Source organism: Sapajus apella, unplaced genomic scaffold (assembly GCF_009761245.1).
Source record: "Sapajus apella isolate SASKATOON/1434 unplaced genomic scaffold, GSC_monkey_1.0 scaffold18, whole genome shotgun sequence".
In the NCBI taxonomy this organism is placed as follows: Eukaryota; Metazoa; Chordata; class Mammalia; order Primates; family Cebidae; genus Sapajus; species Sapajus apella.
Window position 1 is genome coordinate 23,483,530 of NW_022436958.1, and position 17,459 is coordinate 23,500,988.

Sequence of the window (17,459 nt, forward strand, 5' to 3'; positions counted from 1 at the left end):
TGTTTTTGAAGTCTAGCTTTTATCTTCCTACCAGTGGACTGACTTTATTTCCTTTTAAAGTTGCCTGAGACTTCAGTTGACTGATCTGTGAAGCATCTGTCCGCACCTTCTTTGGCCTCCGAGTTGTGGTGGACACCAGTGACCACGTGGGAACTGCTCTCTTCTCACCAATGAGACCACATTCCCGATTCCTCTTGGCCTTTCCTTTGTAAACCAAACTAAAATTCAAAGGCTCCCTGTAATCGACTGAATAGACCCCTTCTCTCAGCCAAGGCCATTCTGGAGTTAATCTGAAAATCTAGTTCAGACCATGAGGGAAGAGAGGGCTAGACATGCCTCATTCTACCCCTCCAGCACCAACACCAACACAGACCTTAAGTCTGATGAGAAACATTTACAGTGTGTTCTCTCTGAAGCTTGCTACTTGGAGTCTTCCTCCACATGATAAAACCAAGGTCTCCACAATCACAGACATTCCTTTATACCCATAATAACTCTTTCAACCAATTGTCAATCAGGAAAATTTAAAATCTACCTGGAGGCCCCTCCCCCTTGCTTTCAGTTGTCCCACCTCCAGGTAGAACCAATGTGAATCTTACATGTATTGATTGATGTATTATCTCTTCCTACAACGATTAAAGGAAGCTGTACACCGACAACCTTGGGCATGTCATCAGGCTCTCCTGAAGCCTCTGTCACAGGTGCATCCTTAACCTTGGAGAAATAAACTTTCTAAATTGATTGAGACCTGTCTCAGATACTTTGGGCTTCATACTTTCCTCACTGCTTTAATGAACAGTTGTCAATTTCTGCTGCTCGGCCTCCGGATCCCAGCCTGTTTGGGAAAATCATCAGGGCTAGGGCTGAGGAGGCAGGCAGGACCTGGGGGACAGTGGTAAGGGCTGTTCCTTCCCTCTCACTCCCCTCTGCTCCTTTCCTGCTGGAAACCTGGCATGTGACCTGCACCCTGTCAAGTCGGAGGCTCCAGTCTGGGACAGTCAGAAATCATTTCTGGAGGTGGAAGGAGCACTGTCTCAGGTGATGGATGCAGCATCAGCCCCGGCGAGCTCCCCCTGCAGGCAGCATCCTGGTTGCATTTGCACCAAAGGGCTCCTGTGGCAGGTGTCGCATGTAGCAGCTCTGGGCTGCCTGCCTCTTGTTTTCTGAGCCTGATTCTCCAGCTCTGGCTCTGTGTGAGCAAGCCCATATCCCATCAGTAAAACCTGTTTCTGCTTAGGTGAGCCAGAGTTGGGTGTTCTGTGGTTTGCTCCTAAGATCCCTGGCTGGCACATTTTCTTCCTCCATCTCCTAAATGAGAGTATCCCCTATGGTTCTTTTCCTGCCTCTTCTTTCCCCCTCCATCCACATTCTTTTAGCCAGGAAGTTAATCTGGGTAAAAGTACTTCCTGGGTATCAGTTACCACCTTTGCACCAATTCATCCCAAATCTTTTCCCAGGTTCCACCTATCTCCTGAGCACTGGTTTAATCTCACATTTCCAACGCACTTCCCATGCATGTCCTCTGACGCATGAAAATCAACAAGACTAAAACACTCACCAGTTTGCATCTTGCTGATATACCCACTTCTTCAAATTTCTGTCTTCCTTGATGGATAGCCAGACTTCAAATTTTAAATCAACTCTTTTGCATCCTCAAACAAACAGTTCTAAGTTCTGTTTATGTTTTCCTGCCCAGTAACCCTTATATTCTTCTGTTTTTGTGTACTATCACTACCTTGCTCTTGCCTGAAAAATTGCTCTCCTCTGAGCGCCTACTTCTGGCTGTCTTTTGGAATCAACTTGACAACATGTGGTCAGTTTAAATTTCCTAAAACACAGTCCTAGTCATGTCACCCTCCCACCTGCCCCTCCACACACCTTCAATGCCTCAGGCTAAAGTGAAACTCCACCTTGACCTTCCACAACCAAATCCTAAACTACTTCCCCTTTGTTTATCTTACACATAGAATTTTTAAAAAACACCTTATGATCCGTGATCATGTCCCATACTTTTCCACCTTCATGCCTATGTTCAGGGTATTTTCTTTCTTTTTTTTTTTTTTGAGACAGAGTTTCACTCTTGTTACCCAGGCTGGAGTGCAATGGCGCAATCTCAGCTCACCGCAACCTCTGCCTCCTGGGTTCAGGCAATTCTCCTGCCTCAACCTCCTGAGTAGCTGGGATTACAGGCACACACTACCATGCCCAGCTAATGTTTTGTATTTTTAGTAGAGACGGGGTTTCACCATGTTGACCAGGATGGTCTCGATCTCTTGACCTCGTGATCCACCCGTCTCGGCCTCCCAAAGTGCTGGGATTACAGGCTTGAGCCACTGCACCCGGCTAGGGTATTTTCTTTACCCAGAGTGTCTTTCCCTTAGTTCAACCCAAGTCCCAACTCAGGTGCCATCTCCTCCAAAATGTCCTTCTCCTTGTTCCCTTGTAAAGAGCTTCCAACCTTTAAAATGCATATGAATCACTTGAGCATCTTGTTGAAACACAGATTCTGATTTATAGGTCTTGATTAAGGTTTGAGAGTCTATTAATACATTTCTAACAAGTTCTTGAGTGATGCCGCAGGTCCTTGGACACACTTGGGGTCATGAGGCCCTAAGGAGAGGCATGCTCTATTACTAAACCACAGGACGAGATAGCAGGGCAGGAACTAACTACGTGGTATTCACTTACAATATTCTACAGTGTTTACAGTACCCATTAGCCTCCTCAGAGACAGGGATTGGGTTTCATTCATCATTATTTTTGTTGAATACAATGACTCAATCAGTTTATCTTGATTGAATTGAACATGCTTCTGACATCTCCTCCTTTTCCATCACATGGTTTTGCATACTTCTTAGTTTAACTGGATTTCACATGGATAAATATCTGGGGAGAAGGAGATGCCCTACACATGATCTGCTATAAGTGAGGATGGCCCAACATGTTGAAGATAGTGCTGATTTAATTATTGTTATACAGGGTTCTCAGTTGCAAAAAACAGAATGCACTATAGTTCAGGCAGAAAAGTAATTCATAACAGTATAGTCTAGCTCACAGGGTTGTAGAGATGGTTAGAGACAACACAGCAAAAGCAAAGCACAAATTATACTGGAGCACTGCACGGCCAGACCTTGTGGGCATAGACTCTGCAGCTCACTGTGAACTAGAAGGTAGTCCTGGAAACTTTGCTACTGCTGCTTCTGATAGCTGTATGTGGCTGCCACCAACCTTGTTAGAATGCATTCTGTATGGGGCCTACTTCTTTATGTTTGTGTTAGTTTTCAGTGTGTAACAAATTACCACAAACTTCATTGCGTAAAACCACAGATACTTATTCCCTTACAATTGTGGAGATCAGAACTCCAAAATCAGGTGTCACTGGGTTGAAATCAAGGTGTTGGCAGGGCTGTGCTCTCTCTCTGGAGGCTCTAGAGGAGAACCCATTTCTTCCTTTCCAGCTCCTGGGGGCACCAGCACTCTTGGCTTGTGGCTGCATAACCAGAATCTTTGGGGCCAACATCTTCAAATCCCTCTCTGCCCCATCTTTGCATGACCTCCTCCTCTGCATGCATGTTGAATATCTTCTGCCTCCCTCTTTTAAGGATACATGTGATTGCATGCGGCCCACCTGGATAATGCAGGATAATATCCTCATCTCAATTTCCTTAACTGAATCCCACCTGCAAAGACTTTGCCAAATAAGGTAACATTCAAATTCCAGGGATTAGGATCTGATATCTGTAGAGACTACTCTTCAGACTAGGACAATATTGTTTGCTTCTGAATTGAAGTCTCACTTGTATAGATCCATTGGTGGGGCCTATGTCCCATGTCTGCTCCTGAGCTGCAACGGAAGCTGGGAAATAGCTTCCTGTCAGGAAAGGTGTTCAAAGATGAAAGCGGCCAAAATGAATGTCAAATATCAAGTACAGCAGCCTTCAAAGATTCACAAAAATGAAATTCTATGTAATGGACCAGCCAGAATCTTTAAACTGAAAGAAGTTACCTATTGTTGAATACTTTGGGCACCAAATGTCAATCCATGCAAATATTGCTAAGGAAAGACCATCCACCTAGAAAACAATTTTCTTTTACTCTGGGGTGGGTGGTGGTGGTGAAAAAACAAAGCGAAACAAAATAAAAACATGAGAAATTGATTTTGGGTAATGTCGTTTTTTTGCTCCCAGGAAAAATCTGTTCCAGACCCCAGTAATGTCTGGTCTGGGGCATATTACTCCTGTGGTGCCCCACGTTGTCCAATACATTTACAACAATAAGGACTTGGGCCATATGATGTGGACAACTTCTGTTTCCTCAGTGCCCTGATATGTGATTTTCAAACAAACCAAAATGATCCTTCTTGTATCTGCCCCCTTTCCCAGATACACATGTATTTCTCCATGTCAGTAATGATTTTTTTCCAGTTCCCTTTACCTGTATACCTGTTAAAAATAATGTTGCTAACTCTTATTTTCCAAGAATTAAAGTTGTGGAAAAAAATAATTTTTTTCTTTAACCTTGGACTCTTCCTATTTCTTTGTTGAGAGATTTTGTTTGGAAAGGGACTGTAGTAATATGATCTGATTGACAAGGATCCCAGCTTCCTCAAACACTAGCTGAAAGTTTGGCGCAAATTCCTGACCCTTTCTGGTGCTTCAATTCTCATTATAAGACGAGAATAACCAGGTCACCTTCTTATTTTTCAACACCAGTTACTTTCCCCTTTCTTAGATGTGACTGGTATTTTTAGAAAAGTATATTTTAGTGCTTGTCTCTCCCTTGGGTTCTAGAGTGGTTTTGTGTACACGAAACATTGAAAAAATGCCCGTCTATCATTTGTCCCTGAATCCCTGATTTGATGCGACCTTTTTGGTGAGGGGAGGAAGGAAGAAGGAGAGCTAGAGAGGTTCTGGAAGCTTCACTCTATGAATTAATACTTCTGCTTCAGCATAATGTTGGTATTTGATCAAACGTAAAAAGCTTGAAGCTTTTAATGTCCTGCTGACACCAGTATCAACAAAGCACTGAAGCGGAAGCTTCTGGCAGCTGATTATAGGGAAATTTTATTTCACTCACTTTAAGACTAAGTATACCTTTTAGTAGATCTTTCTCAAGGATAAGCTACCTCGTGTATTATAAATCAAATTCAAGAGATTTAATAAAGAACCCTTGATAATTTGGTAATATATTATCACTGTGTTTTGGAAAGGTGATAAATGACTGCTTTTTATAGTGTAATTTAAAATAATAATATGGATTACAGTTGTGTTCAGTCATGAAAGTATAATTTAGCAGTTTGGGCTTATAATAACCTTTTTTTTTAGCATCCACTCTTATTTTAGATCAAGAATGGCTTACTTGGGAATGATTTACTATGCTTGCTCTCAGAGTCTAGCAGGGATGAACATGTGTTTAATTGGAATTTTATGTTGTTGTGTTGGAAAAGAATAACACAAATATGAAATGGAAAGCTGGAGAAAAAAAGATGGCTAAATAGTGAATCATTCCAATATCAAAAGCATGTTCCATGTTTGCAAGCTTGCTGTATCAGTAGGGGCTCTCCAGGAAATGGGTGGCTCACTTGAGGTAGTCACTGCAGAGAGTTTAATAAAGGGGCTACTGTATTTATAAAGGTATGAGAAGGTTAAGGGAAGTAACAAGGGATGATGAACCACCCCTGCCCCACTAACTCCATGTAGTAGGGAACCTTCGCCATCCCAGGCCTAAAGAGGCAGTGTATTTGCTGTTCCTGGATCTGGAAAACATTGAAGCTATGGAGAGGAGCAGGTGACTGGCACTGTGGCCCCGGTGGAGGAATGTGGCCAGTGTTAGATTCCAGCAAGGCAAGGAGGGAGCTACGGGAAACCAAATCTCCAATCTTTCTTATTTTCCACCTTCAAATCTCCTTTCCCAGCTCCCCACTGGGCTGTATCTAACTGAAACTAGAGGGCAAGGACACCAAAGGACATAATCTGAGGCACAGAGCAGGGTGAAGAAGGGTGGAGTGTGGCTTTGGAGGAATAGCCAGCACCCCAGGACTGGGAGTGAGGACGGGGGAATAAAACTGATGCTAAAAGGCTTGGCATTTGTATTTTATATACATGTGACCAATTGGAATCTAAACTCAATGATTGTATAGTTCACATTTTTCTACTTTCTAGCCATTACTATTGAAAAAAAGACTCTTTTAAATTTATCCTTTTTCCTGGGGTTAGGTGATTTGCAGGGTTGTTTGTTTATATCTTTGATCAGGTTGGATGCAACTCACTAGCTTTTTATAAGAATGCATCAGTCTCTAGAAATATGGAGCAAAACAGATGCAACCCACTTATTGCTACTACCCAGGACCATAGGAGGAAGTTTTGCCATTCCTAAGATCCATCAGTAAAATCAAATGGGGAACTTTGCATTTAATTGTTTGTTAGGCATTCTGTGTATCTCCTCTGGGGTTCTTGATTCTCCCTTCTGTACTCCCTTCCCTCAATTCACCACTTCCAGAGCTCTCCTTGGGGCTTCTATCCTATTCCACAGACCTATTTGGGTTCCAGTGCATAATTACAAGTATATCTCACCTTTCAAGGCATCTGAGTCAGATGGGAAGCCTATTTGCATTTCCCTGATTTTTATGGTCTGATAACATAGCCTCTTTCGTTATTCCTGGTCTACCACAACCTACATTCCTCTTAACCTCCTCCTTTTTTGCAGTGCTCTGGGGACAGTCAGGCTACAGGCCACTCAGATCAGAACTGGGAATCATTTGATTAGTTATCATGTAGTGCCACAAATTAGCCAGGTATTACTGGTAAAATCTAAGAATATTTCTAAGTATTGCTTTGTGCAAAACTGTACTTGAAATAGATTTGTGATCCCTCAAATACTACCATGAAGTAAGAGAGATGAGAGCTGGTGGAAGTAGCCTAGTTGCCTTCAAAGAAAAGGAGGGCTTGTGTGGAGATCTGCTGGAGCTTAAAGATCACCATTATGTCCCAGGCCTGGTTCCTGGTTTCAAGCCACAGAAACACACTTCTGGAACAGGGGATGCCATGCTTTGGCTCAATCAGCTAAACACCTATGAAAACTGAGGTAGATGTTGCAACGCCAATATACAATTGTTCTGCCATCTAAGAAAGCCTGGTGTCCTTGTTGTGGAATCACTGCACAAGGACAAGTTCCTCAGGTCTAGATCCCCTTTCTGATGAGGCTGCCCACACCTGTGCATCTCCTATAGCAAAGTTCCAGAGCTGTCACTGCCCCCAAAAAGTCATATAGGAGACTGAGAAGGACATCACAATGTCAGTTTATTAATTTACTAGGAGAAATAAAATGTTTAGGAATATACCTAACCAAGGAGGTGAAAGACCTCTGTAAGGAAAACTACAAAACACTGCTGAAAAAAGCATACATGAATCAAACAAATGGAAACACATCCCATGCTCATGGATGGGTAGCATCAATATTGTGAAAATGACCAGACTGCCAAAAGAAATCTACAAATTCAATGCAATTCCTATCAAAACACCACTATCATTTGTCACAGAACTAGAAAAAACAATCTTAAGATTCATATGGAACCAAAAAAGAGCCCACATAGCCAAAGCAAGACTAACAAATCTGGAAGCATCACATTACCTGACTTCAAACTACACTATAAGGCCATAGTCACCAAAACAGCATGATACTGGTAAAAAAATAGTCACATAGACCAACAGAACAGAGTAGAGAACTCAGAAAAATTGCCAATACTTACAATACTTATAGACAACTGATCTTCAGCAAAGCAAACAAACAAAAAAAGTAAAGTGGGGAAAGGACACGCTACTCAACATACGGTGAAGGGATAATTGGCTAGCCACATGTAGAAGAATGAAACTGGATCCTCATCTCTCACCTTATACAAAAATCAAGTCAAGATGAATCAAGGACTTACATCTAAGACTTGAAACCATAAACATTCTAGAAGATAATATTGGAAAAATCCTTCTAGACATTGGCTTAGGAAAAGACTTCATGACCAAGAACCCAAAACCAAATGCAACAAAAACAAAGATAAATAGATGAGACTTAATTAAACTAAAGAGCTTCTGTACAGGAAAAGAAACAATCAGCAAAGTAAACAGATAACCTACAGAATGGGAGAAAATCTTCATAATATATACATCTGACAAAGGACTAATATCCAGAATCTACAAGGAACTCAAACAAATTAGCAAGTAAAAAACAAATGATCCTGCCAAAAAGCGGGTTAAGGATATGAATAGACAATTCACAAAAGAAGATACTCATACATGATACACAAATGGCCAAGAAACATATGAAAAAATGCTCAATGTCACTAATGATCAGGGAAATGCAAATTGAAACCATAATGTGATACCACTTTACTCCTGCAAGAATGGGCATAATAATAAAAAAAGTAGATGTTACTGGGGGTGTGGTGAAAAGGGAACACTTTTACTCTGCTGGTAGGAATGTAAACTAGTACAACCACTATGGAAAACAGTGTGGAGACTCCTTAAAGAACTAAAAGTAGAACTACCATTTGATCCAGCAATCCCACTACTGGGTGTCTACACAGAGGAAAATATGTCATTATACAAAAAAGATACTTGCACACACATGTTTATAGCAGCACATTTCACAATTGTAAAAATGTGGAACCAGCTGAAATACTCATCAATCAATGAGTGGATAAAGAAATTGTAGTATATACATATCATGGAATACTAATCGGCCATAAAAAGGAATGAAATAATGGCATTCACAGTGACCTGGATGGGACTGGAGACAATTATTCTAAGTGAAGTCAGTCAGGAATGGAAAACCAAACATTGTATGTTCACATTCTTAAGTGGAAGCTAAGCTATGAGGGCATAAAGGCCTAAGAATGATACCATGGACTTTGGGGACTCAGGAGGAAGGATGGGAAGGGGGTGAGAGATAAAAGACTACACATTGGGTACAGTGTACATTGCTTGGGTGATGGGTGCACCAAAATTTCCAAAATCACTACTAAGAAACTTACTCATGTAACCAAACACCACCTGTTTCCTTTGGAAATTATTAGATCTTTCTAGGGGTCTAATACACTCAAAGTTGGAGTCAGGCTTTCTCTTAATGCCAGCCATATCTACATGAAGGACCTAAATCCTAACTAGAGATTTTTGGTGGACGTGGAAATGAAACAAAGGAAGTTGTGCTTACAGCAGATAACTTAATAATGTATCCACCTCACCACAGGGATGCCCTTGGAACCCTACAGTCATTTAGTCACATCCCTAGGAGCCTTGGCTTTGGAAGTGCAAATTCCTTCTCCCAAATCTGCTGAGGACACCTGCCTCTGAGCCTGCTTCCACAGGGGACTGTTTCTCCTCCTACCCCTTCCTCAGCACCTCCTTGATTTCCTTTTTCAGACATGTTAAATCAAGTTCCAATTTGACGGGTGCCCTGGGGACCTATTTTCTCTCTTTCTTGCTTATTTATGCTCAGATCTATTCTGTGTGGATTTCAGAGTTCAGTTCTGAGGGAAAGTCTTACTTCCTGTATGCGGAATAATTCTCAAACAGGAACAGGTGAAGCTGTAGCTTACCACTTACCTGCGCTGTGGGATCAGCCAAGCTACCTGTAAAATAAGGTCATCCAGGCTGCTCCACCCATGGGTTCCTTCATATTCTTAGCATCGGTTGGTTGTGTTTGTTCCCAAATGCATTAATGCCAATTGTACTAGATATTGTAACTTTATAGTTTAATTATAAAACATAAAATAGGGCCAGGTGCAATGGTTCATGCCTACAATCCCAGCACCTTATCAGGGTGAGGAGGGAGGACTGCTTGAGGCCAGGAGTTTGAGACCAGCCTGGGCATAGTGAGACCACCGTTTCTAAAAAGTTTTTTTAAAATAATAAGCTGGGCATGGTGGTGTGTGCCTGCAGGCCCAGCTACTTAGGAGGCTTGTTAGAGTCCAGGAGTTTGACACTGCAATGAGCTATTATTGAGCAAGACAACTACAAATTATATAAATTTAGGGCTTGCACTCAAATTGGTCTACAGCTATCTATTTCTGAGACAGGCTTTCACTCTGTCACCCAGGCTGGAGTGCAGTGGTGCGATCACAGCTCACTGCAGACTCAATCTCCCCAGGCTCAGCATCCTCCCACCTCAGCCTCCCAAGTAGCCCGTACTGCAGGCATGCACCACCACACTCTGCTAACTTTTTTAGATTTTTTTTTTTGCAGAGACAGGGTTTCATTTTCACTTACTAAAAACTGGAGATTGTGAACAATACCTTATAGATATGTTTTAGGCATAAAACCAGCAGGGAGGAATATTAAAAGGAATGACATTGTCCCCACACCAAAAGATTACTGGATAAACGTATGTTGATGTCTTCTAATAGAAAATAAAATGTTTAAACTAATGTTAAAACTATTCTTATGATTCCTTCCTTTAACTTTTTTGATTTCCTGACCAAATAAGTCAGATAAGAGTGATTCAAATGTAAATATGAGTAATGACAATAACATGATAATTATAATGGCTACCATCCATGAAACTACATTTTGTAACAAATATAGGTTATTATTTAAGTGTAACATTAACTTCGCTTATTAATATGCCACTACAGATTATCTTCTAAAGCAATGTATAAGCAAGTAGGCCTTCTTGCTCAATATTTTTCTTTTCTCCCTTCACTTCGCTTGGGACGATTAGTATATGCTGCAGCAGCAACCGCAGGGAATTTCTACCTCGAGCATCAGTTTCAGCAAACTCTCTGGTCCTTCACTGTGGCCAGGAGGCTCTGCTTGGTTCAGATGCCCCCTTTGTTAGGTAGTGTGCAGAGACTGGTTTTCTTTTGCACCTTTAGGTGTCATCTGGAGTAAAAGAGAAGGAATTCCTTGTCTGATCAGAGGAGCCCTTGCTTGAGGACTGCCCATGCCAGTGGCTTGGGTGAACACTACATCCAATAACACATGCTCTGTCTTGAACAAGTTTATCCTCAGCCTCCACAGAACCACATTTTGGACCAGGAACTCCAAAGCCCTTGGTGACTCACTGAGGCAACATTTCTTGTTATGTTTCCACTCCTCCCAACTTCTTTCTGTGAGTTTTTCCTTGTTCTGCCTTCAGGTTCTCTATCTCTCCCTCCCTCTAGTTCTGATGTCTACAGGGGCAAGAACCCACTGCTTCCTAAATCTAGGAGTTGGGTTTCCAGTTCCTACTGTCCTCTATATTCTAAGAAGGTAAAGAGTAAAGTTTAAATAATCTCTTACAAGTAGGGACTCAAGGAGCTCAAGTTAATTCACAACCACTGTGTGGAGACAATAAAGCCACAATTTCAGGATTGGGGAGGGGCAGAAAAAAACATCAGAAATGGCCCTTTAACAATTTGCTGTATTATATTAGAAATGCTTATTGGAAAAATATCCAGGAATACATGCCTCAAATCTAATATACATAAGAGACTTACTGGGAGAAATAGAAATACATTTTATATTAATCTTGAAAAATCAATTTCCATTAATAAATAGAAGTACAGGACACAAGTTGAAAACAGCATAGATCAGGGTGTCTTTTTTTGAAGAAAAAGGATGGTGTTGCTGTTCATAATTACAAGAAATTGATGATAATACTTTAAATAAGTTAACTTTGGTCCATCACGCTTACTTCATGGTGTGCAGAAAACAGCACTTGAATGATTTTTTCCCTTAATTCGTTCTAAATTACAGCAAAGTGCTCTGCAAGAAAAAAGTGCTTGTGTTAATTAACTCTGAGTAAAGAATGTCACCGGTATACATTGGGCTCATTTTGTGGTCTTAGTAATTGGCATTCTTCTGCAATTAGAATTCATCATTAGGTATTACAGGCACATGTGGATTTTCACTTTTTTAAATCCAGAATTTCAGATTTAGGCACATTTTAAAATTTTTCTCTAAAAATATTCTGACCTCAAGCTAAAAACTCGCTTTATAACTCAAAAAATATTAAAGAAAGCTGTTTTTTTCTAACATTTCCTACAATTTAATACATATTGTTTGTTAAGCCCTTCTCTACTTCTGACAGAATTAATCAGCCCCCTCCCTTTTTCTCTGATTCTCTTCCTCTTGATATTATTTATGTCACATTGCATTGCACTTATTATTTACATATTCCTCTCCCCTGAGACTGAGTTCTATGAGAGAAGAGATGGGGTGTTATCAGTATTTATAGCCTCAGAGTACAGGACACTTTCTGGGCCACAGTAGGATTGGATCTAAATAAATGTTTACTGATCAGAATTGTTTATTAATATATTTTAAGTGCCGCCCATATACATTAACATAACAGTGCTCGCTAACATACGTTAAAGTGTGTAAGACTTCCCCATTTAGGTTTTCACTTTCTAAATCAAAGGTTGGCAAACTTCCTGCAAAGGTCCAGAAAGTGAATATTTTAGGCTTTGCAGGCCATTCGGTCTCTGTTGCAACCACTCAGCTCTGTCATGGAAGCATGAAAGCAGTCATGCACAATATGTGAGTGAATGGGGATGGCAGTGTTCCAATAACTTTAGTTTCAAGATGGGCTGCAGGCTAGATTTGGCCCTGCCAACCCCTGCTCTAAATCTTTGAAAAGTGGGGAAAGAGGGAATAAATATTTCAACCATGTATCTTGATAATCCCTACAAAATTTCTTATAAATATTGGCAATAAGAATTCTGATGTACATGCCATTTTGGAAATGTCTCCCAATTTTTCTTCTCTAAGAATGGAATGGAAACTGAGTTTTCCCCTGCCATACCCTATTAATACTAAGGCATAATGTTGTAAGGGATAAGCAGGAGTATGAGAATTAGAAGTGCTGATGAGACAGGGAAGTGACACAAAAGAAGACTGCAGAGAAAAGAGAGCAGCAGATGGAAGCCAGCGTGGCCTGCAGCAAGACGTGTCTGGGTCCTAATGCTAAAGCGGATGGTGTGTTAGGTAGGCTGGAGCCACACAGGGTTTTGCCCTGCTTCTCATCTAAGACAGGAGAGAAAAAATGTCATAGAGCAGCAGTCCTCAAATTTTTTGGCTTACATATAAATTTAGAATTGTGAAAGAAGGCATATCGCTTCACGAATTTCTAAGTTGACAGCCAACATTTTTTATAATTAGGATGCAGTTTTCAGAATATTATTACTAATCATGTTTAAAAATAAAAGTGCCTTGCCACCATTTTAATATATCCAATGGAACCTAATATCATAGCAAAATGTTAACTTTTTATATTGAAACGATTTTAGGTTTATAGAAAAATTGCTAACTTAGTCCAGAAAGTTCCTGTATAGCCTCCCTTGGCTTCTTCTAATGGTACATCTTACAAAACCATGGTACAATCATCAAAACAAAGAAACCGATACTGGCACAATACTATTAATTAAACTACAGACTTTCTCATTTCCCCATAATGTCCATTTTCTATTCCAGGATCCAATTTAGGATTTCACCTTGCATGTAGCTGTTATATCTCTTTAGTGTCCTCCAATCCTTGACATTTCATCAATTTTTCCTTATCTTTCATGACCTGGATATTTTTGAAGCGATCATTTATTTTGTGGAATGTCCCTCAACTTGGATTTGTCGAATGTTTTTTCCTAATTAAATTTAGTTTATGCATATTGGGGAGGATACCAAAGAAGTCATGTGACCTTCTCAAATGCATTATACCAGGGGATACATGATGCTGATGTGGCTTATTACTGCTTCTGTTAACCTTGATCCCTTGATTAAAGAAGTTTCTCTAAAGTTATTACTTTCCCTTTGTAATTAGTGATTATCTTGGGGGAAATACTCTAACGTTATGCAAATACTGTTTTTCCTCAAACATTCACCCAATAACTTTAGCACCAATTGGTAGATCTTGCCAACAACAATTATTACTGTTATGTTTTCCTAATAGAGATTTTTGTTTCTTCTATCTCTTCTACATTTATTAATTGGAATTCTACCGCAGAGAAGAACTGTTAGTTCTCTCCTTTTCATTCACTCTCTCATTCAATTGTTTACATCAGTATGGTTACATGGATTAGAACCCATACAATAAATATGGATAACTATGGATATTTATTGTATGGGTTATAATCAAGTATTACAATTTTTTTTTTGCTCCAATTGTTCCCACTTTTTCATTGGGGAGCTCCTTCAGGTTGTCCCTGTACCCTTCAGATATGCCGCATCTTTTTGTGAGCACCTCCTTATTTTCCGCTATCACAAGATGTTCCAGTTTCATGTTGTATTTTTCTACCGTAGATCTGGAATCAGCCACTTTCTCAAGAAGCCTAAGTTCCTTTGACTGGGAGACACTACAACAATTTGGATTCTATCATAATCTATTTTAAAATAGAAATACACACAAATAACCTCTTCAGCAGTCAGAGATATTACTTTCTTTCATTCTTGTAATTCCATTCCAGCTCCCCCACAGAATTTTATCCTAAAGAAATATACTTTTATTTGTGAAACATTTTATTCATTACCTTGTCATATTTTGCTGCAGTAAAAATATGTATATAAATTAAAATTATTTTTTAAGAAGTCTCTGTGAACATAGGCTCTATGTATTATATATTTTCTTCTATATTGAGTTGTCATTTCAATTATTGTTAGTATGCAATTGATCAGAACAAGATAAATATGGTACAGAGATTAAAATAAGATTAGTATATGTCAAACTAAAATGATAGCAAATGGATCCCTTAATGAAATGGATGTATCATAGATAAAAATTAATTAGTATTAATTAAAAATTGCTAGTATGCATCAAGGTTCAGCATCAATTCTGTTCTCTCTTTTTTTGCACGTATACATGCTGAGAAACTCTAGTAGAGATTGCTAGTGCTAACTGTAGACAGTTATCCTCTCCTTCCTGAGCACACAAAGCAGAAGACTTCCTGGACTTCCTTTCAGTTAGGTTAGGTCATGTGACTAATTCCAGCCAATGACCTGCGAGTGGAACTGCCACGTGTTGCTTCCTAAACCCGGGAACTTAACAGATCTCTAGTGCCATAGCAGCACTGGAAGCCCCATGTTCTGCAGGTAGGACACAGCTTGGATCTGTGAGTTACTGCTTGGAGGCAAGTGTCCTGATCATAACAGGCTTCACATGACCAAGAAATTAACTTCTGAGTTTTTTTTTTAATCATTAATATCACAGGGGTTGTTTCCACAGCATACTCTAACCTATCCTGCCTAACATATAAACTTTGTTCATATAAATAAGTAGATGAGAATAAAAGGAGGTTCGTTATAACAATATCCCTCTATTACTTGAATTCCTTTCTCCTAGGTGCCAAAAAACAGTGATTCTACATTAAAAATTACTTTTTATCATCTATCACCTAGCTGCTTGGTTATGTCCTCCTTCAGTTTTCCTTAAAGCAAAGAACTGGAAAAATGCTATTTGCAAAATGATTTGTTACCCAGTCATTAGAATGATTCATGTCAATTTCCTAGAAGTAAAACTAAAAGGCTTTACAAAGACTTTTCAAATAACTGTTCATTATGCCTATTACTCTTTCACTTACAGGCACTGTGCTTTACCTGATGTACAAATGAAGGCTGGGAAAAGTTAAATATTAATTCATTATAGTTCGGTCAATACCATTTTTCTATTAAAATGTCTTTATCATATTACAAGCTTTAACCAGAACACAAGAGGAGCAGATTTAGTTCATTAAATTAATACAAAATGTTCACCATACAACGTAATTGGTAAAGTCAATCCTTGTTGTCAAACCAATGAGCCAAATAAAAAAAAAGTTCAGAAAAGTTCTGATTTCATTTTTCAGTTCAAATAAGCTTGTTAATACTCATGCTCACACCTCACATGGAAATCTAAGATAAATCAAGTCTTGGGACTTTCTTCTGGATAACATAAGATGTTAGGTTCTTAGCAACATGCTCTTCACTTTGTTTTCACCAGACTTTTTCTGTAGCGTGTTCTTTGACAATAGTCAGGGAACAGATGGGATAAATCTTCCAATGAAGGTAGTTAGCACTCCAACTGTTTCAAGGTACAATACGTATTAATTCGGAATATGGACATGGGACAAAATAACTCATTTCTAAGTCATCACTTCAACTTTAACAGAAAATTGTCCTAACACAGAGAAAGATATGAGGATCTATATAATGAGTTTATGGTTTCTTTATTAAAAGAAGCTTCACTGACATCAATATTTTGAATATTTTTCTTTGGAGCCATGGAGGATTTTCCCATAGTAAGATCTGAAATGCAAGCCATTCCTTTTTCTTTTTAAAAGTAGAGAAAGGCATTTGTGTAAAAAGAGGTGGGAAAGAAGAACCAGGAGTGCTCTCAGGTAAACCAGTTTTAAGAAAAAAATATACATGAAGATTCTGGGAATTAAGTTTCTTAAAATACACATGCTCCTGTATTCCTTATGTTGGGGAATCAGCCCAGACACAACCTAAGAAGTAACGAGGGTTGGTGAAGAGAACGACATTAAGAGAAAAAAGTAAGAGTGCATAAAGGTGGGCTCCCAGGGGGCCGTTGCAAGTAGGAGGATGGGAAGGCCCCGAGCACTGGAGACCTACACTGTTTATTGAGTGTTTAAACAAAGAAGCATGTGCTCAGGGATGTGAGGGGTGAAAAGGAAGTGAAGCAACAAGCAGATGATCTATAGCTGTGGTGGCTTGGCATTTCCTTGGGAGGTATAGAGCATGCTCTACTTTAGATACACTGAGTAAACAGTTAGAGGAAAAGGCTGCAGCTACAGCCAGCAAGTCTGCTCTAAGTCTGTTGCTTCAAAGAGGTCTTCCTTGCTTTGAGCACGGAGCATGGTCTTCCAGTAACTCCCATCCTGTGCCAGATAAGCAGACTATGTGTCAGCCTTTCTCTCAACACCTTAGGCATGTGTCCCCAGTTTGAAGACTGTTCACGTAGAGGATATATTTCAACAGCCTGTGGAAGCTCCATTAAGTTGGGTCTCAAGTTAACATCCTCTCGTCAGCCACAGATCGGAGGCCCATGGAGGACTCCAGGCCTTAGGAGACAGAGGGCTGGCTATTTAGGAGGAGCATGGACCCATGAATGACTGAATAGAGCAAAGTCCTCTCGCCAGCCTATGCAGGTGTGGGTGAGAAATAAATCTTTGCTGTGTTAAGCTACCAAGGCTGTGGGATTGTTTGGTATGGCATTTCGCCTCCTTGTACTAAAAGAGTAGCTGATGGTGGCCAATAGGATCTCACCACTGCAGGAGTGAAGTGACTGCCTTGTAGCCAAGAACTGCAGTGTCCAGATGGGAATTCAACAGGAGACACAGCCAATTCTTGAGAGATAAGACAGCACCAGGGACAGCCAGAACAAAGCCAAATCGAAGAGAACAGACTACAGATTAAAGAAACTACAGACTTCACAGCAGGTGCCAGCAGAATTCCCAGGAGTAAGGCCAGACAGCTATTCTCCGTGGACACCAGATAACATACAAC

General features: G+C 40.0%; 1 protein-coding gene across 6 annotated transcripts in view; it reads right to left on the reverse strand.

Moving 5' to 3' along the window:
- Positions 1-11,372: 11,372 nt before the first annotated feature.
- The window catches only part of PLA2R1 (phospholipase A2 receptor 1), a 138,534-nt gene continuing 132,447 nt past the window's right edge, over positions 11,373-17,459 (reverse strand). For 4 of the 6 annotated variants that reach the window (XM_032286506.1, XM_032286504.1, XM_032286505.1 and 1 more), the window contains one exon: positions 11,373-16,014. The gene's annotated coding sequence lies outside the window, so the exon portion shown is untranslated. The remainder of the gene's footprint in view (positions 16,015-17,459) is intronic. The other 2 variants (XR_004271332.1, XM_032286503.1) reach the window with 2 other exon arrangements.